The sequence below is a fragment of the Budorcas taxicolor genome, chromosome 9, assembly GCF_023091745.1.
Source record: "Budorcas taxicolor isolate Tak-1 chromosome 9, Takin1.1, whole genome shotgun sequence".
NCBI lineage: Eukaryota > Metazoa > Chordata > Mammalia > Artiodactyla > Bovidae > Budorcas > Budorcas taxicolor.
The window spans coordinates 9,243,797-9,270,691 of NC_068918.1; positions in this window are offsets into that span (position 1 = coordinate 9,243,797).

Genomic DNA, 26,895 nt, shown 5'->3' on the forward strand with positions numbered 1-26,895 from the left:
GGATAATAACCCCTCACCTTCGGGATTCAGATAAGAATCAGACAATACAATCAATGGAGGGGCAGCTCATCTCATAAGGAAGTTGCAGCAATTGTAACAGAACAAAAGATTCCTGCTGTAGGAAGGGGTGGGGTGTGACTAATCATGGGAGGTGGGGATTTTGGTTAGAAAAGATCATATTCTCTTTTCTTATTCAAAAGCGCATTAGGAAAGGGAACTAAGGATGCTTGTGTTTCATAAAACTATAAGAAATATGGGGTCTGTGAAGGAAACACAACAGAACTGATGCATATCCACACCAAAGCATCCTATTCCTTGAAGCCATGCCTTTCAGTCCATCCTGATGATTCACAGCTTCACTGAATGCATATGACTCTGGAGAGCGCATCACTGGGATGAACTCAGTGATCTTCCCTGTTATGGTCTGGTGGCTCAACTGAGTAGGAACGTGGCCAAAAACTTGATTTCCAGAGCACAGAGGCATCCGTTAGCTAACTTGTCCACTGTGCTGCCCACCCTCCTCAGCTTCCACTGGTGGAGGTCTGTAGTGGTCCTGACTTGCAAATTGGTCTTCTCTCCTGGCGGTGGGGAGCACCCAGATAACTGAAAGCCATCCTCTCACATAACTATGCTCTGGAAATCAAATAGGAACATGAGTGGTCACTAGAGCAGAAATGTTTCCACTTGATATATTATTCTGGTCTTATGGTTTCAGTTTAACTTTCTTAACGATGAAATGAATCCACTAAATCCCCAAATACCCACTTCATTGGTGGCAAGGGGAGTTGTCAATATAAGAACGGTAGAGATGGTATTGTACTAACGTGAAAAGTCTCTGCCACCTCCTGGCTGGAGTCTGTAAGCCACAGGTAGTAAGTACATTTGTCTCAGAGTAGCCACTCTCAGATCATGAGCATCCTGACACCTACCAAGGAAGACTGACTATCCCCTAGAACTGGGGCTTTGGGAAGGACACGCTATCTGGACCTGCAAATCAGGAATCCATGGGAAAGGCAGCTGCCACTGTGGGACTGGAATGGTGTAGACGGGTTTTAGAGAATTTCCTTACACTTAAGAAAAACAGAATTCTTTTGGATGAGGAGAAATTAGCATGTATAAGAAGCTGCCTGGCTCTTGTTATTTCCATAAGTTGTAGTAAGGACCAGATTTTGAAGTGTGATGGGCTTGTTATTTGATAAGAAGATGAGGAGGACATATTAGAGCAAAAATGAATACAGTGTTGATGGTAATGACACCACCACGACTATCACCATATTTGCCTGTATTAGTAAATAGTCATGGTTAAATTCCAAGAAAAACCTGCACACATCTTGTGAAGGTAGAGAGGGAGGGAGTAATCAGGGAATATTTCATACAGGAGGTGACAGTCAACTCAAGATGCAGCAAATCCATGACAGTTTTGATTAATCTTAAATGTTCTTGCTCATTGTTGTTTATATGCCTGGCCAGACATGTGTAAAAGCTCACTTATGTGGCTTCCCTGGAGATCCAGTGGTTAAGGCTCCATGCTTCCCCTGCAGGGGGCACAGGTTTGATCCCTGGGCCAAAAGAAAAAAAGTTAATCATTGAAAGGAGAAAGTTTAAAGAATGGAAGCCCACTTATCCTTTTCACAAGCATTTATGTCTCTCTCACTTCCTCTCCAGTCTTAAGGCAGTCATTACTGGTAGAAGATCATCTAATAACTTAATCATTTTGCTAAGAGCTCTCTGGAGCTCTTCCTCCTTCAGGCACTATTTTCTCAATTAGCGTTTCTGCCAAGTAGACTTTGGTAAACAGCACTTTGATAAATAACCCTTCCTTTTTGCCTTTCTTCTCTCTGTACATCCCTAAAATTCTAACACACTTCTTACATCAGGTCAGAAACTTATTTAGATTGCACCAAAATGCCCTCTTTTCAAGTCTTTTATTACACTGCAAACACCCGACACAGAATTGCCCACTGTGGATGGTGCAAGAGTGGAAGAAACAAACTGGAATTCCAGCCAGAAAGGCTGATGCTTCCTTGTGTCTATTCACCCCTGTTAGAAATATTCAATTTTTAGCTATCACTCACTCATCTACTTCCAAATATTCTCTGAATCTTTCACTTATGTTCTGTATGATGTTCCATTTCTTCCAGATAGCCTTCACATTTTTTAGCATCCCATCCTCCTAACTTACAGCAATTTAATGAAATTGCTTTGGATTTTATTCTTACTTGTACCAGCCTAGTCCAATCCAGGTGCATATTTAAATTTATTCCTATAAAACTTGACAATACTATATATTTTCATCTCAGAGAAATCCATTCATTGGCTTAATGTTGATACTTTTTAAGCATCTCCTACATAATAATACTGTGATGGCTCCTCTGGAGCTTCATAGAAGACTAATTTGTGTACAGCTATAAATTACATTAAAACCCCATGGAACACATAACTTTTCTTGAAAGATATGATGCAAAACACGAAAAAGTAAAGTTGGCAATTCAACACAGGCTAAACATAATATGTGTATGATATAAAATCAGAGACATAGTTAATAAATGTACTGATTCCCAAAAGTAGATATCACCTATGCTTACCTGGGCTCTAGGAAGGCTTCAAGCAGGAAATGAGATTTGAACTGGCATGTGTAGGAAAGTCATAAACTTAGGGTGGCAGCAGGAAGTGAAAACAGGGAAACATCTGTTAGTAATGTCCAAGGCAGGAATGTGAAGAAATGTAATAGAAAAGCAGGTAGTGATTGCAGCTGTTATCTGTTGGGAGCTAAATGGGATAGAAAAAAGTAGTGAAAATGCAGACAAAAACATCACTCACAAAAATGTGAACTTTATATCCTGTGAGGCTCTTGAATGTTTGTGATCAAGAATGTAATATGTGTAGATATAATAAAAAAATTAGAAAGTCTTTCCTCTAGATTTCTGTTAACTTCTCAGCATGTGTTAGGAAATACTCCCCCTACTTGATTCTTCTTAGAATAATTTGAGTAAAAGTATTACTTTTGATGTAGCCAATTTTAAAATGTCTTCAATTATCAAAGAATTTCTAAATACTGAAAGCATGGTCTCTGTTTAATTAACTTTCTTGGGAAAACTCCTTTGAATGTTTATCTAGTTATAAAGCAAGCAGAGAAAAAGACTTTGGAGAACATAAAGATGTTTTGCATATTCACTTTTATCCATTTTTATTGAAGTGTAGTTAATTTACAATGGTGTGCTAGCTTCAGGTGTACAGCAAAATGACTCAGTTACACACACACATATTCGTTTTCAGATTCTTTTCATTATAGGTTATTGCAAGATATTGAATATAGTTCCTTGTGCTATACAGCAGGTTGTTTTTATATTTTATTCATAGTAGTGTGTATATGTTAATCCCAAACTCCTAATTTATCCCTCCTACCCTTTTCCCTCTGGTAACCATAACTTTGTGTTCTATATCTGTAAGTCTATTTCTGGTTTACAAATAAGTTCATTTGTATCAGTTTTTAAGATTCCACATATGTAAAAGTGATATTATATGATATTTGTCTTTCTCTGTCTGACTTACTTCACTTACTACGGTAATCTCTGGGTCCATCCATGTTGTTGCAAATGGCATCATTTCATTCCTTTTTATGGCTCAGTAATATTCCATTGTATGTACACACCCCATCTTCTTCACTATTCACCTGTTGATGGCTATTTAGGTTGCTTCGATGTCTCAGCTATTGTAAATAGTGCTGCAGTGAACAATGGTATGTATGTATCTTTTCAAATTAGTGTTTTCCACAGATATATGTCCAAGAATGGGATTGCAGAATCATATCATAGTGCTATTTTCAGATTTTTGAGGAACCAAAATACTGTTTTCCATAGAGACTGAACCAATTTATAGTCTCATCAAGAGTGTGGGAGGATTCTCTTTTCTGTACACCCTTTCCAGCATTTGTTATTTGAAGACTTTTTAATGAGGGCCATTTTGACTGGTTTGAGATGATATCTCACTGTAGTTTTGATCTGAATTTCTCTAGTAATTAATGATACTGAATATCTTTTCATGTAACTATTGCCTATCTGTATGTCTTCTTCGGAGAAAAGTCTCCTTAGGCATTCTGCCCATTTTATATTAAGCTGTATGAGTTGTTTGTATATTTTGGAAATTAATCCCTTGTTGGTAATGTTTGTGAACATTTTCTCCCAGTGTTTAGGCTGTCTTTTACTTTTGTTTATGGTTTCAGTTGCTGTACAGAAACTTTTAAGTTTAATTAGGTCCTAGTTGTTTATTTTTGGTTTTGTTTCCATTACTCTAGGAGACAAGATCCATAAAATATAGCTGAGATTTATTTCAAAGAATATACTGCCTATGTTTTTCTCTAGGAGTTTTATAGTATACAATCTTACATTTATGTCTTTAATCCATTTTGAACCTATTTTTGTGTATGATATCAGAGAATGTTCTAATGTCATTCTTTTACATGTTGCTGGTTTTTCCAGCACCACCTATTGAAAAGACTGTTTTTTCTCCATTGTAAATTCTTGTCTCCCTCCTGGCAGATAAATTGACCATAAGTGAGTGGGTTTATATCTATACTTTCTATCCTGCTCTGTTGATTTTCTTAACTGTTTTTGTGCCAGTTCCATGCTGTTTAGATTACTGTAGCTTTACATTATAGTCTGAAGTCAAGGAGCATAATTCTCCCTGTTCCATTCTTCTTTCTCAAGACTGTATGACTATTCAGGGTCTTCTATATTTCTATACAAATTTTAAGATTTTTTTCTAGTTATATGAAAAATTTCAGACATTATGCATAGTATTTTGTTATTAAGTCCTTACTGGCATTTATTTGAAAGTCTATATTCTACAAAATTTCCGGTAAGAATTTTGCCATACTGAAGGTTCTAAACTAATATGCTGTAAAGTTCTCTGGTGGATAATGATCACAAACAACAACTATAAATAAACAAAAATTATATATCATGAAATCTTACAAACAAGCTGAGGAAGAACTTTGGTTTATAGTATTTGTTATTTCTTTTCTGAAGTAGAAACGCCACCCTTTCCAATAATTTTGTAGGTAAATTTTAACTTGCTGATAGGTACACTATGACAAATACTTCCAAGGAAGCAAAATTTCAGCGGCAAGAAGGAAAAGGGCATCTTTGGGAGATGCTAACTAGCCCATCAACCTATGAGCACGGAGGTGAGTCACTCCATGGCCGTAGTCTTCTTTCCTCATCACCTGCTCACCACCATCATAGTCAAGTATGTCTCCCAGGATTGCACTATTAGATGTTAGAATGTTAATTTTGATGCATTTTGACTTTTAAAACTTCTAAAACTTATTTTAAAGGTACTCTTATTACATGCTCAAGGTTTGATTTTAGTGGAATATCAAGTGCATGTATGACACGACTCTCCAGATAATTAATTTGAGAAATGTAAAAAATCATAGTGTATTGTTGCAAAGTGGAACCTTGTTTCCTTTCTCATTTGCATTTAGCTTTCTGGAGCCCAAGCACATACTGAAGATATTTAACTCATTGCACATTTCAATGCAATATTGAGAGAATGATTTTGCATCTAATAAGATGTTTCAAGAAGTAAATCTGGTTTTGGTGTTGAACTAAACTACTGACAACTTGTTGAAGCTAATATCTAGAAAAACCAGGCTCATGAGTCTTTGGTCTCCTGGAGAAAGAAGGCTCTGTAAAAGGGAAACATTTTCCTTATTGACCACAAGAAGGGTGACTATATGAGGTATCATGAGAATCTAAAATACTGGCCTTAAGTCTACTTAGGAATTTAAGACAAATTATATAAACTTGAAAAGCCAGTAAGGACACCCCATATAACACACATTCCACAAACACCTTAAGGCTTGAAATCTATAAGTCAAACAAATATATGAGTCAGATATACAGTTCAAATGTTGAGCCTCTTTGTACATTCTTTTGCAATCTCCATATGTTCAACTGGCCAAGAGTAGGATTGTTTTCTACTGGATTGTACCATCTTTCCTTGAACAATTGTGCTTGAATTATTAGAGCAAAGTTATGAGCTTTCTAGCATATCTTTTCTAATAGTTGTTACATTTAATAAGTTGAATATCTCTTTTCCATTTAGAGAAAGAAAGTTTGGTAGTAGAGAAATACATACTGGAAAAGCATGGTTGGGGAAATAAATTAGTCATGTGTTCCAGGTACAGTAAAATATTTTACATTAAAAACTTTTCATACTTAAAACATATTTTTGGTAAAATGGTAACAAATATATAGACTCTATAGAAATGCATTTTAAAGGGGAATACATGAATAAAACTTAAAGATAGTAATAGAAGAAGAGATTTGAATGTTGAAAAGACTGAACTACATATTCCCTTGGATGATATGTAATGAAAAGAGAATAAAAGGCATTATTAATAAGAAGGGAAAGGTCCCAGAATGGAGTGTCAATCACAGCTTAGTCAAAGAGAAGTTTGGAAGTAAAACTCAGCAATCAGAGGAGGTAAATAGTTCCCAAAAGATAAGCCTTCAGAAGTGAGACATCAGAGAAGGAAAGATAAAAGGTGCAGAAAAAACCTAGCAGATATTTACAGGTAGAACATTATGTATGTATAGAAGGGAGAGTCCAGGAGGAGCTTTGAAAACTGAAAGTGGTTTTTACATGCAGGTGAAGAGGAATTCAGCAGCCCAGTAAGCTGGTCCTTTTATTATAAACTTCCCTCACATCCCAGGTGCTCATAGTACGGTGAAAATACAAACCAGAATCATATGAATTCAGCATCATAATGCTGATGTGGAGATCAGAGGAACTTATACTTTCATCTATGAAAAAAGGGAAGTATATGAGACCACAGAATTCTAGGTTTGAAGCATTCAAAGGGTGTCAGTTGCTTGAATCTTATTTACAAATGTATCTTCCAAAATCACGCTACTTCTAAGGCAGTCCATTCTGATCAGCATACTCTGTCAGACACATCTTCCTTGTGTTGAGTTGCAATCTCCCTGTACATCCATCACTCATTGGCTTTAACCTAGGACCTTAACTCTAGGACCATATGAGGCTCGAGTCTTCTGTACTGAATCCAGCTACTGTGCTTTCTATCACGTAGTTAATTTTGGCCTCACATAAAGACAGATCTTCTAACCAGTGTCCATAAGGTATGGTTTTAAAACTCTGCTACCATCATTGGTGTTCTTCTTTGAGCTTACTCCACATAATCGATCTGAATAGCCTCCTGGCAACTATTATTTTATGAATGTGGTGCTTATCATTGAGTTTTGTAATAAGCCATATTATTCTGTTGACAGATTTAATTGATTCAAGTTGAATACATGCTGCTGCTAAGTCATGTCTACTTGATCCTGGACATATGTGAGTAGTTTTTTTTTTCTTTTTAATTTTTATTTTTACTTTATTTTACTTTACAATAGTGTATTGGTTTTGCCATACATTGACATGAATCTGCCACGAGTGTACATGAGTTCCCAATCCTGAACCCCCCTTCCACCTCCCACCCCATATCATCTCTCTGGATCATCCCCGTGCACCAGCCCCAAGCATTCTGTATCCTGTATCGAACATAGACTGGCAATTCGTTTCTTATCTGATAGTATACCTGTTTCAGTGCCATTCTCCCAAATCATCCCACCCTCTCCCTCTCCCACAGAGTCCAAAAGTCCGTTCTATACATCTGTGTCTCTTTTACTGTCTCACATACAGGGTTATCACTACCATCTTTCTAAATTCCATATATATGTGTTAGTATACTGTATTGGTGTTTTTCTTTCTGGCTTACTTCATTCTGTATAATCAGCTCCAGTTTCATCCACCTCATTAGAACTGATTCAAATGTATTCTTTTTAATGGCTGAGTAATACTCCATTGTGTATATGTACCACAGCTTTTTCATCCATTCATCTGCTGATGGACATCTAGGTTGTTTCCATGTCCTGGCTATTATAAACAGTGCTGCAATGAACATTGGGGTACATGTGTCTCTTTCAATTCTGGTTTCCTCGGTGTGTATGCCCAGCAGTGGGATTGCTGGGTCATATGGCAGTTCTATTTGCAATTTTTTAAGGAATCTCCACACTGTTTTCCATAGTGGCTGTGCTAGTTTGCATTCCCACCAACAGTGTAGGAGGGTTCCCTTTTCTCCACACCCTCTCCAGCATTTATTGCTTGTAGATTTTTGGATAGCAGCCATTCTGACTGGTGTGAAATGGTACCTCATTGTGGCCTTGATTTGCATTTCTCTGATAATAAGTGATGTTGAGCATCTTTTTATGTGTTTGTTAGCCATCTGTATGTCTTCTTTGGAGAAATGTCTATTTAGTTCTTTGGCAGATTTTTTGATTGGGTGGTTTATTTTTCTGGAATTGAGTTGCATAAGTTGCTTGTATATTTTTGAGATTAGTTGTTTGTCAGTTGCTTCATTTGCTATTATTTTCTCCCATTCAGAAGGCTGTCTTTTCACCTTGCTTATAGTTTCCTCTGTTGTGCAGAAGCTTTTAGTTTTAATAGATCCCATTTGTTTATTTTTGCTTTTATTTCCAGAATTCTGGGAGGTGGATCATAGAGGATCCTGCTGTGATGTATGTCAGAGAGTGTTTTGCCTATGTTCTCCTCTAGGAGTTTTATAGTTTCTGGCCTTACGTTTAGATCTTTAATCCATTTTGAGTTTATTTTTGTGTGCGGTGTTAGAAAGTGATCTAGTTTCATTCTTTTACAAGTGGTTGACCAGTTTTCCCAGCACCACTTGTTAAAGAGATTGTCTTTACTCCATTGTATGTTCTTGCCCCCTTTGTCAAAGATAAGGTGTCCATAGGTGTGTGGATTTATGTCTGGGCTTTCTATTTTGTTCCATTGATCTATATTTCTGTTTTTGTGCCAATACCATACTGTCTTGATGACTGTGGCTTTGTAGTAGAGCCTGAAGTCAGGCAAGTTGATTCCTCCAGTTCCCTTCTTCTTTCTCAAAATTGCTTTGGTTATTCGAGGTTTTTTGTATTTCCATACAAATCTTGAAATTATTTGTTCTAGTTCTGTGAAAAAATACTGCTGGTAGCTTGCTAGGGATTGCATTGAATCTGTAGACTGCTTTGGGTAGTATACTCAATTCACTATATTGATTCTTCTGATGCATGAACATGGTATATTTCTCCATCTATTAGTGTCTTCTTTGATTTCTTTCATCAGTGTTTTACAGTTCTCTATATATAGGTCTTTAGTTTCTTTAGGTAGGTATATTCCTAAGTATTTTATTCTTTTCGTTGCAATGGTGAATGGAATTGTTTCCTTAATTTCTTTTTCTACTTTCTCATTATTAGTATATAGGAATGCAAGGGATTTCTGTGTGCTGATTTTATATCCTGCAACTTTACTATATTCATTGATTAGCTCTAGTAATTTTCTGGTGGAGTCTTTAGGGTTTTCTATGTAGAGGATTATGTCATCTGCAAACAGTGAGAGTTTTACTTCTTCTTTTCCAATTTGGATTCCTTTTATTTCTTTCTCTGCTCTGATTGCTGTGGCCAAAACTTCCAGAACTATGTTGAATAGTAGCAGTGAAAGTGGGCACCCTAGTCTTGTTCCTGACTTTAGGGGAAATGCTTTCAATTTTTCACCATTGAGGATAATGTTTGCTGTGGGTTTGTCATATATAGCTTTTATTATGTTGAGGTATGTTCCTTCTATTCCTGCTTTCTGGAGAGTATTTATCATAAATGGATGTTGAATTTTGTCAAAGGCCTTCTCTGCATCTATTGAGATAATCATATGGCTTTTATTTTTCAATTTGTTAATGTGGTGAATTACATTGATTGATTTGTGGCTATTGAAGAATCCTTGCATCCCTGGGATAAAGCCCACTTGGTCATGGTGTATGATCTTTTTAATGTGTTGTTGGATTCTGATTGCTAGAGTTTTGTTGAGGATTTTTGCATCTATATTCATCAGTGATATTGGCCTGTAGTTTTCTTTTTTTGTGGCATCTTTGTCAGGTTTTGGTATTAGGGTGATGGTGGCCTCATAGAATGAGTTTGGAAGTTTACCTTCCTCTGCAATTTTCTGGAAGAGTTTGAGTAGGATAGGTGTTAGCTCTTCTCAAAATTTTTGGTAGAATTCAGCTGTGAAGCCGTCTGGACCTGGGCTTTTGTTTGCTGGAAGATTTCTGATTACAGTTTCACTTTCCGTGCTTGTGATGGGTCTGTTAAGATTTTCTATTTCTTCCTGGTTCAGTTTTGGAAAGTTGTACTTTTCTAAGAATTTGTCCATTTCTTCCATGTTGTCCATTTTATTGGCATATAATTGCTGATAATAGTCTCTTATGATCCTTTGTATTTCTGTGTTGTCTAATGTGATCTCTCCATTTTCATTTCTAATTTTATTGATTTGATTTTTCTCTCTTTGCTTCTTGATGAGTCTGGCTAATGGTTTGTCAATTTTATTTATCCTTTCAAAGAACCAGCTTTTGGCTTTGTTGATTTTTTGCTATGGTCTCTTTTGTTTCTTTTGCATTTATTTCTGCCCTAATTTTTAAGATTTCTTTCTTTCTACTAACTCTGGGGTTCTCCATTTCTTCCTTTTCTAGTTGCTTTAGGTGTAGAGTTAGGTTATTTATTTGACTTTTTTCTTGTTTCTTGAGGTATGCCTGTATTGCTATGAACTTTCCTCTTAGCACTGCTATTATAGTGTCCCGCAGGTTTGGGGTTGTTGTGTTTTCATTTTCATTTGTTTCTATGCACATTTTGATTTCTTTTCTGATTTATTCTGTGATTTGTTGGTTATTCAGAAGCGTGTTGTTCAGCCTCCATACGTTGGAATTTTTAATAGTTTTTCTCCTGTAATTGAGATCTAATCTTACTGCATTATGGTCAGAAAAGATGCTTGGAATGATTTCGATTTTTTTGAATTTATCAAGGTTAGATTTATGGCCCAGGATGTGATCTATCCTGGAGAAGGTTCCGTGAGCACTTGAGAAAAAGGTGAAATTCATTGTTTTGGGATGAAATGTCCTATAGATATCAATTAGGTCTAACTGGTCTATTGTATCATTTAAAGTTTGCGTTTCTTTGTTAATTTTCTGTTTAGTTGATCTGTCCATAGGTGTGAGTGTGATATTAAAATCTCCCACTATTATTGTGTTACTGTTAATTTCCCCTTTCATACTTGTTAGCATTTATCTTACATATTGCGGTGCTCCTATGTTGGGTGCATATATATTTATAATTGTTATATCTTCTTCTTGGATTGATCCTTTGATCATTATGTAGTGGCCTTCTTTGTCTCTTTTCACAGCCTTTATTTTAAAGTTTATTTTATCGGATATGAGTATTGCTACTCCTGCTTTCTTTTGGTGTCTATTTGCGTGGAATATCTTTTTCTAGCCCTTCACTTTCACTCTGTATGTGTCCCTTATTTTGAGGTGGGTTTCTTGTAAGCAGCATATAGAGGGGTCTTGTTTTTGTATCCATTCAGCCAGTCTTTGCCTTTTGGTTGGGGGATTCAACCCATTTATGTTGAAGGTAATTATTGATAAGTATGATCCCATTGCCATTTACTTTACTGTTTTGGGTTCGGGTTTATATGCCCTTTTTGTGTTTCCTGTCTAGAGAATATCCTTTAGCATGTGTTGAACTGGTTTGGTGGTGCTGAATTCTCTCAGCTTTTGCTTGTTTGTAAAGCTTTTGATTTCTCCTTCATATTTGAATGAGATCCTTGCTGGGTACAGTAATCTGGGCTGTAGGTTATTTTCTTTCATCACTTTAAGAATGTCTTGCCATTCCCTCCTGGCCTGAAGCGTTTCTATTGAAAGATCAGCTGTTATCCTTATGGGAATCCCCTTGTGTGTTATTTGTTGTTTTTCCCTTGCTGCTTTTAATATTTGTTCTTTGTGTTTGATCTTTGTTAATTTGATTAATATGTGTTTGGGGTGTTTCACCTTGGGTTTATCCTATTTGGAACTCTCTGGGTTTCTTGGACTTGGGTGATTATTTCCTTCCCCATTTTAGGGAAGTTTTCAACTATTATCTCCTCAAGGATTTTCTCCTGGTCTTTCTTTTTGTCTTCTTCTTCTGGGACTCCTATAATTCGAATGTTGGAGCGTTTCATATTGTCCTGGAAGTCTGTGAGATTGTCCTCATTTCTTTTAATTCGTTTTTCTTTTTTCCTCTCTGATTCATTTATTTCTACCATTCTATCTTCTATTTCACTAATCCTATCTTCTGCCTCCGTTATTCTACTATTTGTTGCCTCCAGAGTGTTTCTGATCTCATTTATTGCATTGTTCATTATATATTGACTCTTTTTTATTTCTTCTAGGTCCTTGTTAAACTTTTCTCGCATCTTCTCAATCCTTGTCTCCAGGCTATTTATCTGTGATTCCATTTTGATTTCAAGAATTTGGATCATTTTCACTATCAATATTCGGAATTCTTTCTCAGGTAGATTCCCTATCTCTTCCTCTTTTGTTTGGTTTGGCAGGCATTTCTCCTGTTCCTTTACCTGCTGGGTATTCCTCTGTGTCTTCATCTTGGTTATATTGCTGCGTTTGGGGTGGCCTTTCTATATTCTGGGAATTTGTGGAGTTCTCTTTATTATGGAGTTTCCTCACTGTGGGTGGTGTTGTATCAGTGGCTTGTCAAGGTTTCTTGGTTAGGGAGGCTTGTGTTGGAGTTCTGGTGGGTGGAGCTGGATTTCTTCTCTCTGGAGTGCAATGAAGTGACCAGTAATGGGTTATGAGACGTCAGTGGTTTTGGAGTAACTTTGAGCTGCCTGTATATTGACGCTGAGGGGTATGTTCCTGTGTTGCTGGAGAATTTGCGTGGTATGTCTTGCTCTGGAACTTGCTGGCCCTTGGGTGGTACTTGGTTTAAATGTAGGTATGGAGGCGTTTGATGAGCTCCCATCGATTAATGCTCCCTGGATTCAGTGGTTCTCTGATGTTCTCAGGATTTGGACTTAAGCCTCTTGCTTCTGGTTTTCAGTTTTATTTTTACAGTAGCCTCAAGACTTCTCCATCTATACAGCACCAATGATAAAACATCTGGGTTAAAGATGAAAAGTTTCTCCACGTTAAGGGACACCCAGAGAGGTTCCCTGAGTTACATGGAGAAGAGAAGAGGGAGGGGGTAGTTAGAGGTGACTGGAATGAGATGAGGTGGGATCAAGAGAGGAGAGAGCAAGCTAGCCAGTAGTCACTTCCTTATGTGTGCTCCACTGTCTGGACCACTCAGAGGTGTTCACAGAGTTGTGCAGGGAAGAGGAGAGAGAGGAAGTAGACAGAAGTGGCCAGGAGGATAAAAGAGGGAAATGAAAAGGAGAGAGACAGATCCAGCCAGTAACCGGTTCCCTAAGTGTTCTCCACCATCTGGAACACCCAGAGATTCAGAGAGTTAGATAGGGAAGAGAAGGGGGAGGGAAGAGACAGAGGCCACCTGGTGGAGAAAAAGGAGAGTCTAAAGGAGAAGAGAGTGGTCAAGCCAGTAATCTCGCTCTCAGGTAAAATTGGGTACTGAAGATTGGGTTTTTAAATGAGCAAAATTGACAACAAATACCAAAAAGCAAAGATTGAAAATCTAGATTAGAGGTTGGATTTTCAAAAATACAATATTAAAGAAAAGAAGAAGAAGAAGGAGAAGAAAGAAAATAAAAAGCCACAAGAATTATTAAAAAACAACAACCACCACAAAAAGAGTATATATGGCGTTTGCTTTAAAAATAGGGTCTTTTTTTTTTTTTTGAAAAGTAATAGTAGGTTATAAAAATAAAAATTAAAGGAGAAATAGAGGACATTAAAAATTTAAAAGGTTAAAAAAAGAAAAAGAAAAGAAAAACAATCACACAATATAAAAAAAAAAGAATGATCATAAAAATAGTAAAGATATCAGTTCAGTTCAGTCGCTCAGTCGTGTCCGACTCTTTGCGACCCCATGAATCGCAGCACGCCAGGCTTCCCTGTGCATGAGGTGGCCAAAGTACTGGAGTTTCAGCTTCTGCATCATTCCTTCCAAAGAAATCCCAGGGTTGATCTCTTGCAGAATGGACTGGTTGGATCTCCTTGCAGTCCAAGGGACTCAAGAGTCTTCTCCAACACCACAGATCAAAAGCAGCAATTCTTCGGCGCTCAGCCTTCTTCACAGTTCAACTCTCACATCCATTCATGACCACAGAAAAAACCATAGCCTTGACTAGACGGACCTTAGTCGGCAAAGTAATGTCTCTTCTTTTGAATATGCTATCTAGGTTGGTAATAACTTTTCTTCCAAGGAGTAAGCGTCTTTTAATTTCATGGGTGCAATCACCATCTGCAGTGATTTTGGAGCCCAAAAAAATAAAGTCTGACACTGTTTCTACTGTTTCCCCATATATTTCCCATCAAGTAACGGGACCAGATGCCATGATCTTCATTTTCTGAATGTTGAGCTTTAAGCCAACTTTTTCGCTCTCCTATTTCACTTTCATCAAGAGGCTTTTTAGCTCCTCTTCACTTTCTGCCATAAGGGTGGTGTCATCTGCATATCTGAAGTTATAGATATTTCAACTGGCAATCTTGATTCCAGTTTGTGTTTCTTCCAGTCCAGCATTTCTCATGATGTACTCCGCATAGAAATTAAATAAGCAGGGTGACAATATACAGCCGTGACGCACTCCTTTTCCTATTTGGGACCAGTCTGTTGTTCCATGTCCAGTTCTAGCTGTTGCTTCCTGACCTGCATATAGATTTCTCAAGAGGCAGGTTAGGTGGTCTGGTATTCCCATCTCTGTTAGAATTTTCCACAGTTTATTGTGATCCACACAGTCAAAGGCTTTGGCATACTCAATAAAGCAGAAATAGATGTTTTTCTGGAACTCTCTTGCTTTTTCTATGATCCAGTGGATATTGGCAATTTGATCTCTGGTTCCTCTGCCTTTTCTAAAACCAGCTTGAACATCAGGAAGCTCACTGTTCACGTATTGCTGAAGCCTGACCTGGAGAATTTTGAGCATTACTTTACTAGCATGTGAGATGAGTGCAATGGTGCAGTAGTTTGATTATTCTTTGGCATTGCCTTTCTTTGGAATTGGAATGAAAACTGACCTTTTCCAGTCCTGTGGCCACTGCTGAGTTTTCCAAATTTGCTGGCATATTGAGTGCAGCACTTTCACAGCATCATCTTCCAGGATTTGAAACAGCTCAACTGGAATTCCAACACCTCCACTAGCTTTGTTCATAGTGATGCTTTCTAAGGCCCACTTGACTTCACATTCCAAGAAGTCAGGCTCTAGGTGAGTGATCACATCTTCATGATTATCTGGGTCATGAACATCTTTTTTGGACAGTTCTTCCGTGTATTCTTGCCACCTCTTCTTAATATCTTCTGCTTCTGTTAGGTCCATACCATTCCTGTCCTTTATTGAGCCCATCTTTGCATGAAATGTTCCTTTGGTATGTCTAATTTTCTTGAAGAGATCTCTAGTCTTTTCCATTCTGTTGTTTTCCTCTAATTCTTTGCATTCATCACTGAAGAAGGCTTTCTTATCTCTCCTTGCTATTCTCTGGAACTCTGCATTCAGATGCTTATATCTTTCCTTTTCTCCTTTGCTTTTCACCTCTCTTCTTTTCACAGCTATTTGTAAGGCCTCCCAGACAGTCATTTTGCTTTTTTCCATTTCTTTTCCATGGGGATGATCTTGATCCCTGTCTCCTCTACAATGTCATGAACATCATTCCATAGTTCATCAAGCACTCTATCAGATCTAGGCCCTTATATCTATTTCTCACTTCCACTGTATAACCATAAGGGATTTGATTTAGTTCATACCTGAATGGTCTAGTGGTTTTCCCTGCTTTCTTCAATTTGAGTCTGAATTTGGCAATAAGGTGTTCAATATCTGAGCCACAGTCAGCTCCTGGTCTTGTTTTTGCTGACTGTATAGAGCTTCTCCATCTTTGGCTGCAAAATATATCTGGCCCTTTCTCTGGTGTTGTGGGTAGTGTGGGGTCACTTCCAAGGCAGTTCCCTCTGTTTAACTTCTTCTGTTTGTTGGTCTCTTCAGTGTCTGGTTTCCGCCCTGACACAAGGGGGGCGGTGGTAGACCCTTTTTTTTTTTTAGGCTCACTTGTTCAGTCACGCTGTGGGGAGGGAGGGATGCTGCAAACAAGTAACACTGGTGTGTGCTTGCAGTGTCTTAGCCCCGCTGGGCCTGCCCCTGCTCATGGCGCACACCACTCAGGCTCTACGTTGCTCCGCCGGGAACCGTCTGAGGCTGGCCCTAGGCTGCATGCACCTCCCGGGTCTAAGCCGCTCAGGCTTGGCACTCAGGTAGCCCTCAGAGGCGCAGATTTGGTTGGGCCTGCATTTTGTGCCCTTCCCAGGTCCGAGTAGCTCAGGTGTTTGGCGAGCGCAGTCGCTGCGACTTATCACCTTTCCCATCTCTGCTGCTTAGTTTTCTGGGTGTATCGCTGGCGTCCCTTCTCTGGTGGCTGATGACTGTCCAGAACCCCCAGAAGTCTTAGTTAGCAAAGAAGCCTGCTTGCATTTTGGTAGGTAATGTCTCTCTTGGGCTGCGATTGCCCCCTTCCAGTCCTTACGGCTCTGGCTGCCTGTCACGGGAGGGGGATGATCTGCAGCCAGCTAGTTCTGTTCCGTCCTTTGTTCTGTGCACGGTTCTCGTGGTGTCTTATGTTTGAGCTTTTCTCATGGTATGGTAGCTATCCCATAGTCTGGTTTGCTAGCCCAAGTTAGTTTGCTCTGGTTACGTGTGGGGCGTTCTGGCCCAAATCTTACAAAGCACTGCAGCCCGCACCTCCCGCGCCTCCCTGCCCAGCCCCCACTTGCTAGTGGCGGATGCAGGCATCTGCGCTGCTTCTCCATTGGGGGAGTTACTGTTGGGCTCATAATCTGTTGGTTTTAATTACTTATTCATTTTTCCTTCCTGTTATGTTGCCCTCTGTGCTTCCAAGGCTCGCCACAGACTCGGCAGTGAGAGTGTTTCCTGGTGCTTGGAAACCTCTCTTCTTAAGATTCCCTTCCCGGGACGGAGCTCCCTCCTTACCTCCTTTGTCTCCTTTTTCATCTTTTATATTTTTTCCTACCTGTTTTTGAAGACAATGATCTGCTTTTCTGGGTGCCTGATGTCCTCTGCCAGCATTCAGAAGTTGTTTTGTGGAATTTACTCAGTGTTGAAATGTTCTTTTGGTGAATTTGTGAGGGAGAAAGTGGTCTCCCCATCCTATTCCTCTGCCATCTTAGGACCGCCCCAGTAGTTTTGTTTTATTTCAAGTTTGGGACCTTACATTTACATCAGATGATGTTTTATTTATCAGTCTGTTCTGTTTGTGTATTTTTGGCTCCACATTCCATCACTAGGTCATATATCTTGCTCAGTGCTGTGTCTGAGTCACCATGTTATTTAATAACTTGATATGTCATGATATAAAAATGATCGAAACAGGGCAGAAGACAGAGCACATTGTCAAAAATATCACTCAGGTCTGGGGTTCCAACATTCCTAAGTGCATGATCAACTCAACCACATTTCTTTAGCTGGTCCTCAATGACAACCTGAGAAATGTCAAATACTCTGCTATCCCGTTTCTCTCATCTGCAAGATTAGTAAGCCTGTGTAAAAGTCAGATGAGATGACAGAATATCTTCTTACTGAAATTTGGCATGATCCTAGAGGTCATGGCTTCCTAATTGTTTTCTTCTCATGCCTTAGGTTATCTTCATTTAGTTGTGTGTCTAAAATATAATGACAAAAAGTACTATGTTTTCTTGAAAAAAATTAAAGTCAGGGACTTCCCTGGTGGCCCAGGGAAGGTGCTTAAGGAAAGTGGCTAAGAATCTGTGTTTCTACTGCAGGGAGTGCAAGTTTGACAGCTGGTTGGGGTACTAAGATCCTGCATGCTATAGTTGAGCTAAAAAAAAAAAAGAAAAATTAAAGTCACAAAACTGTAAAACATAAAAGACTTTCATTCTTTCCAATGCCCATACACTGCAACACAGTTAATATTTTGGCATATATTTTCTCAAATATATTTCATTGTATCAATATATTTATATTCAAATATACAGAGAGAGGGATGGTTTATAACCTATGTATATGAGCTTTGATATAGATAGAATACATAGATGTTTTATGCCATCCATTTGTCATATATCTACTGTTTTTATGAATGTATCCACTTAACTACCCAACACTTTCATCTTGTTCAGCTATTGGCCTTTTTAACTTTAAATGCAATGATTTATTTTAATGTAATAATGCAAGTTACATCTAATTCACATCAAGTGTAGATATCTTCTGTTTGCTTTTGCAGATTTGTTTGCCACTTTCTCCACTTTCTTCCATGTCTTTGGAGGCTGGCAGGCATAGACCACATCAACGGGCTCCCTTACCCTTTGACTTTCAGTTTGGTTGGGCCACAAGAAAGCATCAGGAGCATATTAGAGGGAAAGGAAGAGTGATTCTTCCCTCTCTTAAAGGTTTTCTAGGACTGGCTACCTTCTTTGACCAAAGGTCTTTGCTCCTGTGAGGTGGCCCTCTCTGCTTGTCTTCTGGGGACCATCCTTCCTTCTCTTTTAGTCACAGAGGCAGTCACTCTTCCTGCTGTTTCTAGCACCATTTGCCTTGTACCTTGCTAACACCTTGCCAACATGTTTTTAAATTGTTCCTTCACTGAGATCTCAAATTACACAACTGGAGTGAGTAGTCTGTCTCTGACCGGAATTCTGGTGGATATATTCATCGAAGATTTTTAGATTATTTACAGTATTTTGCCTTAAAAAAAAAAAGTGTCGGTGAACATCAGTGTACACATTCTTGGGCACAATGTAGGAGATTATTACTGTAAGAAATGTTCTAGAAGGGGAATCCTCATCTTTTACAATTTTCAGATATTACCAAATTTACTATAAAATGTTATATATTTGGACTCAATGATAATGCCATGTGAAAGCCAGTGGGAGTGTAAACTGATTTCCCTGTACAATATACCATATATCTGATGCATTTAGTAATTCATTCTAGAATTTTCTTTTAGTTTGAAAAATCACAGTTTTCAGAACCCGCTTCTAATGTTTTAGGAAAAACTGGAAAACTATATTTTTCAGCTCATATTTCCATTTTCTCCTTTTCCCAGGATCCTTCCACAATCTCTGATAGTAGATTTGCCTTCATGCCTGAATGCCTTACTGCTGGATTGGAACCCATCTCCAAGGTTAATAAAAAGCCTGGAGTGTTTACCAAACCTCTTTATCTTAGAGGGATTAAGCTCCAAATTCTTTCTTTCACTAAGAAACTGTTAATATTTTTGTTCAACACTTGCAACCATCTAGTTATTGTTTTCTCTCTGGGCTCCTTGGAGTCTCCCAGCCCATAAGCCCATCATGGATGGATGGAGAGTTTGAAAAAAGATTTTTTAGGGTTCCTTGTCTGTGACCCCTCCTTTCTGAGATACTGCCTTCCTAATTTTCCAGCCTCTGTGATAATCCTGAAATCCAAACCCTGACTCTTCAAACCAATAACTGCTGTGACTTTGTGAGTTTTAATCTTTGGTTTGCTGTGAGGGAGGAGGGAGTGTCCCAAGAGAAAACTAATTAATATGGACTGTACACGCAAAGAGTCGGACATGACTGAGTGACTTTCATTTTCACTTCAAGGGTCATATTCTCTCTAGCTCCTGCCTGCATAAAGTTCTTTAAACACATTCTTTTAAATATTTTTTTTTCAGAGTTTAGTGGTAGTAGTAGTAGTATTTTAAGCCACTTAACCATTACCAGAAACCAGAATTTAGTATATGACCTTTTAACTTTCAGGAGTCAAGTAAAAGCTTGTTTATGGGCAGTTAGTTCTGCTAAATTTAAATAAGTGAGGAAATCAGTGTACTCAAGCTAAAACTTTGAGATAAGTGCTATTTTATCATCTGTAATAATAATGGAAATTGAAGGCTTAAAAATGCAGAACATTTAGTTGTTAAGTGTATTTATTAGTCTAACAATTAACAATATACTTTAAAATTTACTTTATCATTCCAATTTTTCTCAGAAATTCTCACATCAAACAAAGGAATATTGAAATATCTTTAACAAGTTAATTGAATGGTTTGAAAAATAACTGAAACCTTAACCCTGGTCTTCCCTGGTGGCTCAGACAGCAAAGCGTCTGTCTACAATGTGGAAGACCCAGGTTTGATCCCTGGGTCGGGAAGATACCCTGGAGAAGGAAATGGCAATCCACTCCAGTACTATTGCCTGGAAAATCCCATGGACAGAGGAGCCTGGTAGGCTACAGTCCCTGGGGTGGCAAAGAGTCGGACAAGAATTCAATTTCACTTTCACTTTAACCCTGGTCTTACATATTTTGGGGAGAATTCTAGCCTTGGGTTCAGAGACATGTGAGGCTGTCTATACTCAGTAAGTTAACTGCTGAAAGCGATTAACATGAGAAAGGCTGTACTTTTCTATTAACTCAAATTCCTCATTTACCTTTATGTTATCTTCACAGAAAAGCTTTATTAAAATAAATTTAGTAGTTTAAAGAAGATTAGAGCGGGTACTTAATTTAATGGAGAGAGAAATTGCTTTTAAGCACACTTTTGCAGTTTAGAAGCACATATCTAAAACCAAGCAATCAAAAGACTAATTAGAAATCATTCTTATCTTTTCACTAAAGCATGAAACTCATGTAAGCATGGTTCAGGATCTAACTAACTTACTTCATACTTTGGTTTTTAGCATTTTCAAGTTGCTTTTCCTCCTGTGTCCCTTCATGACTGCTACTAATATCACAGGTAGTTGTGATTTTGAATTTACATATCTGCACCCTCTGCTTGTCTCTGTCTTACCCAGCTTCATGGTCCCTGTACCCAATATTGTGCCTTAGATGTGTTAGATACAGGGCAAAATTTGATTATAAGTAAATTTGTTTTAATGACTACATAAATTGAATGAGTATATTTTCAAACATCGTGATCAAGATTTTTACTATTTCATATGGGTATTATGCAGTTATTCCGACTGACTACTATTTTTCTAAATATTTTAAAGACAACTTCTTAACTAAACTTAATTATACCAAAAACTTGGTGTAACTAAAAAACCTGACATTATAGAAGGTAAGCTACAGAAGTTTTGTAAAGGGAGATCTGATCTCATAGGAGATCAGAGGGGAAGTTAGGATTTTAAATGAACTTGTTCTCCACCCATCTTTCATGGCTTTCCCTTTAGCTTAGCGATTCTGCCAAGTTCAGGAGTATATCAGTGCCACTGGACCCTGCCACCTCAGAAACCTGATTTCCCAGCACAAGAAATAAAGTTAGATTCTGTATGACATCAGAATGCCAGGGAACAAATCTAAACTCTCACAGAGACCAACTCTTTTTCCAACTTCCGCTTCATGCATTATGGTATATCAAATTAAGATCTGAAATTTGTTTTCTGGGAATCACATGCAACAGGAGTTAATGTCAATTACAGCAATCATAATAATGCTAATCAACATAAAAGTAATAAATAACAGCAGAGGAACCAGAGATCAAATTGTCAACATGTGTTAAATCATGGAGAAAGCAAAGGAATTCCAGAATAACATCTACTTCTGCTTCACTGACTGTGCTAAAACCTTTGACTGTGTGAATCACAACAAACTGTGGAAAATTCTTAAAGAGATAGTAATACCAGACCACCTTACCTGTCTCCTGAGAAACCTGTATGCAGGTCAAGAAGCAACAGTTAGAACCTGACATGAAACAACCAACTGGTTCAAAATTGGGAAAGGAGTGCATCAAGGCTGCATATTATCACTCTGCTTATTTAACTTCTACGTGGTGTATCATGTGAAATGCCAGGCTGAATGAAGCACAAACTGGAATCAAGACGGCTGGGAGAAATATCAACAACCTCTGATATACAGATAATACCACTCTAATGGCAGAAAGCAAAGAGAAATTAAGAGCCTTTTGATGAGGATGAAAGAGAAGGGGGAAAAGCTGGCTTGAAACTCAACATGAAAAAAGCTAAGATCATGGCATCTGGTCCCATCACTTCATGGCAAATAGATGGAGAAAAAGTGGAAATGGTGAAAGATTTTCTTTTCTTGGGCTCCAAAATCACTGCAACAGTGACTGCAGCCATGAAATTAAAAGATGCTTGCTCCTTGGAAGAAAGCTATGACAAATCTAGACAGCATATTAAAAAGCAGAGAAATCACTTTGCTGACAAAGGTTCATATAATCAAGGCTATGGTTTTTTCAGTAGTCTGGTATGGATGTGAAATTTGGTACATAAAGAAGGCTGAGGGCCTAAGAATTGATGCTTTTAAACTGTGGTGCTGGAGTAGACACTTGAGAGTCCCTTGGACAGCAAGTATATCAAACCAGTTAATCCTAAAGGAAATCCAACCTTGAACATTCATTGGAAGGACTGATGGTGAAGTTGAAACTCCAATACTTGTGAAAAGCCAACTCATTGGAAAAGACCCTGATGCTGGGAAAGATTGAAGGCAAAAGAAGGGAGTTGCAGATGATGAGATGGTTAGATAGCATCAATGACTCAATGGATATGAATTTGAGCAAATGGGAAATAGTGGAAACAGAGGAGCCTGGTGTACTACAATCCAAGGGATCACAAAGAGTCAGACTTGACTTTGCAACTGAATAACAACATTATTTATAGAGCATGTGCTATAGACCAATCTCTTTTTTATATGCTATGGTTCAATGTTTTACAACATTAATCTAAGATTCCAAACATGCTCATTTATACACTAAGAATATACAAATTATCAGAACAATACAAATTCAGATCCTTTTACCAAGATCTGTTGGATCTTTTTGTAATAAACCTGTGACTAAGAAATATTACTTTAGCTACTCACACACATTGAAATATACATGAAATCCACCAGAAGTTAAAGATCTACTATTAAAAAATATTCCAGACACAGATTATTTTATGGAAAAGTTTTAACAACCTATATTATTAAACTTTTTAGAGCACAGAAGATATAGAACAATTTTTTTTATTTGATAATTTAAAATAAATAATTTTAATATTCATAAATTATAGAAATATAATGAGCAACCAATATTCACTACTCAGATTAAACAAATATAAAACAGCTTATGTGCTTCAGATCTTTTTTAAAGAAATAAACCTGTGTAGGCTTCTTTCACCCCTTTGCATCCCATGTCTTTTCCTCATTGTCCTTACATGTCAAGTAGTAGTGTTACTTCATATGATTTCAAAAATATATAATAAAGAAATTAATGTTTTTTCAACAATGGAATCATTCATGTAGCATTCTATGCCATGCCTTTCATTCATTTAACATTCTGACTTTGATTTTCATTCATGTAATGGTGTAGATTAAGTGTATTCATTTATAAATGCATTGTTATACATATCATATTAACTGTGTTTAATCTTTACAGTTATCCAGTGAGGTCTATATTACTATTGCCATTGTTTTTTCCATGAAGAAAATGGAACAGAAATTATGTGAACTCTTCAAGGTTATATAGTCACTCAGATGGAAACCAGGATTTGAGTCAAGGCCATCTGGTTCCTTTTCTATGCTTGTTGTAGCCACTTTGTTACACTGTCACTCACTGTTATAATTTCTGTTATTTAACTGTAATGTAACGTTCCCTTAATCTTTTCATTTTTTAAAAATAAAAAAACCATAAATGTTACATTTGATAGTTGCATTCCTCATACATGCCTCTGTGTGTGTGTGTGTGTGTGTGCATGTGTGTGCTCAGTTGCTTTAGTCATATCTGACTCTTTGTGACACTGTGGACTATACCTGCCAGGCTCCTCTGTCCATGGGCTTCTCCAGGCAAGATAGAATACTGGAGCGGGGTGCCATGCTCTCCTCCAGGGGATCTTTGCTACTCAGGGATGGAACTCCTGTCTCCTGAATTGCAGGCAGATTCATTCTCACTGAGTATACTGAGGAAGGCCCACATACATACATACATACATATATATGCATATAAGTGTGTACATATGCATCCATGTATATACACACATTCACCATATATATATATATATACACAAACATACCATATAGCACAGCAGTCTTCAACCTTTTTGGTACCAGGGTCTGGTTTTGAGGAAGACAATGTTTCCATGGAGCAGGGGTGGAGAGGGGATGGTTTTGGGATGATTCTCATAAGAAGCACTCAACCTGGATCAGTCATATGTGCAGTTCACAGTAGGATCTGCAGTACTATGAGAATCTAATGCTGCCACCGATCTGACAGGGGGCAGAGCTCAGGAGGTAATGAGAGACATGGGGAGTGGCTGTAAATACAGATGGTTTCAGCTGCTTGCCCACCTTTCACTTTCTGCTGTTCAGCCCAATTCCTAAATGGTACCAGTCCATGGTCTGGGAGTTGGGGACCCCAGTGTAGCATATTAATTGTGTACCATGCAGTATTTTAAGTGCTATGCCTATATTAACTCACTTAATCCTCATCACAATACCATAGCATACATTTAGCCTCATTTTTATAGATGAGAAATAAGGAATCAGAATGGTTAAGTAACTTGCCCAAGCTTACCTAGCTAATAATTAGCGAAACCCAGATTCATAACCTGGCCTCTCAGGTATCACTAGTGGTAAAGAACCCACCTGCCAGTGTAGATAGACATGACGCACGGGTTCAATCCCTTGGTTGGGAAGATCCCCTGGAATAGGGCATGGCAACCCACTCCAGTATTCTTTTTTTTAATATAAATTTATTTATTTTAATTGGAGGTTACTTTACAATATTGTATTGGTTTTGCCATATATCAACATGAAACCGCCATGGGTGTACACATGTTCCCCATCCTGAACCTCTCACCCTCCTCCCTCCTTGTACCATCCCTCTGGATCCTTTCAGTGCACCAGCCCCAAGCATCCAGTATCGTGCATCGAACCTAGACTGGCAATTCGTTTCATATATGATATTATACGTGTTTCAATGCCATTCTCCCAAATCATCCCACTCCAGTATTCTTGTCTGGAGAATCCCACGGACAGAGGAACCTGGTGGGGTAGAGTCCATGATGTCACACAGAGTCAGACCCACTAAGCAGCAGCAGCAGCAGATTCATACCCAACACTCCAGCCACAGAATATCTGCTCTTAACCACATCCATTCATTTTCTCTAGCTTTTTGTATTTCTAGGTGGTCAGCAGCTATTCTCTGCTCTTATTACTGAATATATCTGTATCTGAATATATTACAAGTGATAGTTATTTTCTCTCAGGACTTGGAATATTTTATTTCATTGCCTTCTAGAATTTAGCAATGCAAGTGAAATATTGCTTGCTGTTCATCTAATTGTCCATTACCTTTAGGTAATCTCTTCTGACTATGTTAGCATTTAATATTACTTTTTCTTAGCTTTTATGTCTTTAGTTTCAGTATGGAATATTTAAAGTGTGTGGGTTTGATACTCTTGAATTCGGAGTTCTGGAGAATTCATATATAGTATATATTTGCAAATAGCTTTTTTGCCATTTATATATAATGTATATAAAAACATGATGTTGCTACAGTATAAAATATGCATATACTATACTATACATTTTCTACATATATATTACATGACAATATATTGTGTACATATGTATCACACAGTATATACATATTTAGCTTATCTTTAAAATATTTTGAACATAGTTTTATCCTTTATAGGATTTTTTTATTAAGTTGCTTTCATCTAACAGCCACTGTTGCATTGATTCTTGTATGTTGATTTAATATATTTTAAAGATATCCTTTCCTCAGTTTTTTGTTTGTTTGTTTAGGGAAAAGGAGGAAGTCCTACATGAAAAAAGTTATTTTAAAATTGATATATGACTTTAATCCTATCTAGAGTGATAGTACATTGTTCACTTTTTCTTTGTATTTGTTTTACTAACATGTTTTGGATTATTTCTTGGCAGAGTTAACCTTAAATGTGAGTCCTGCATAGGCTCCTCATTAGGACTATTAGGATGATAATTATAAGTCACTAAAAACAGTACTGGACACATAAGCATTTAATAAGCCTTGGGACTTTCTATCATAGCTTCTGTTTAGTCTTTCCTTTGTTGCTTTCATCTGGCCCCTATGGATCTCATTCCAGACCCTCTTGTTATACTGGAGATTTGATGCAGGCTCTGGCTATAAGGCAGTATATTAATGTCTTTCTTGGAATGCACCTTTACATAAATCTGTGACCCAGGCAACATATACCCCTAGTTCTTTTCAGCCTCTTTAATTTGCATCTTAGTCCCAGTTTCAAACAGTAAGTACCCTTCCTTCTCTGTCCCATGTGGGTCACTTCCTCTACTTTGTAGAGTTTAACTCTGTTCTCCCTGACCCTATTTGCAGACCCATGGCTCAGCAGGCCCACAGTTTTTATAAGACTTTAAACTTTGTCTTCCATTTACACTCTTGGTACGATGAGATGCTAACCTCATCAAATTTCTCCATCCTTGCTATATGATTGGAACACAGAGATGAGGGCACAACCGGAACATGAATTTTCAATACGAGTATTGATTAAAATCTTATCAATTTAAACAAGAACTAGTTGTAAGGTGTCGCTAGTGGTAAAGAACCTGCCTGCCAATGCAGAAGATGTTAGAGATGAGGATTTGATCAGGAATATCCCCTGGAGAAGAGAACAGCAACCCACTCCAGTATTCTTGCCTGGAGAACCCCACAAAGAGAGGAGCGAACTACAGACTGTGGGGTTGCAAAGAGTTAGACGTGACTGAAGTGACTTAGCACACATGCACACTTGTAAACTTTATTTCAAAATTTCCACTTACTTTTAAAATAGAGCTTTCTGTTCCATCCCACTGAAAATGGTCTCCAATATCTTGGTAGGCAGATCATTAAATAAAAACATGTAATTTGATACTTGAATGGAAGGTCAG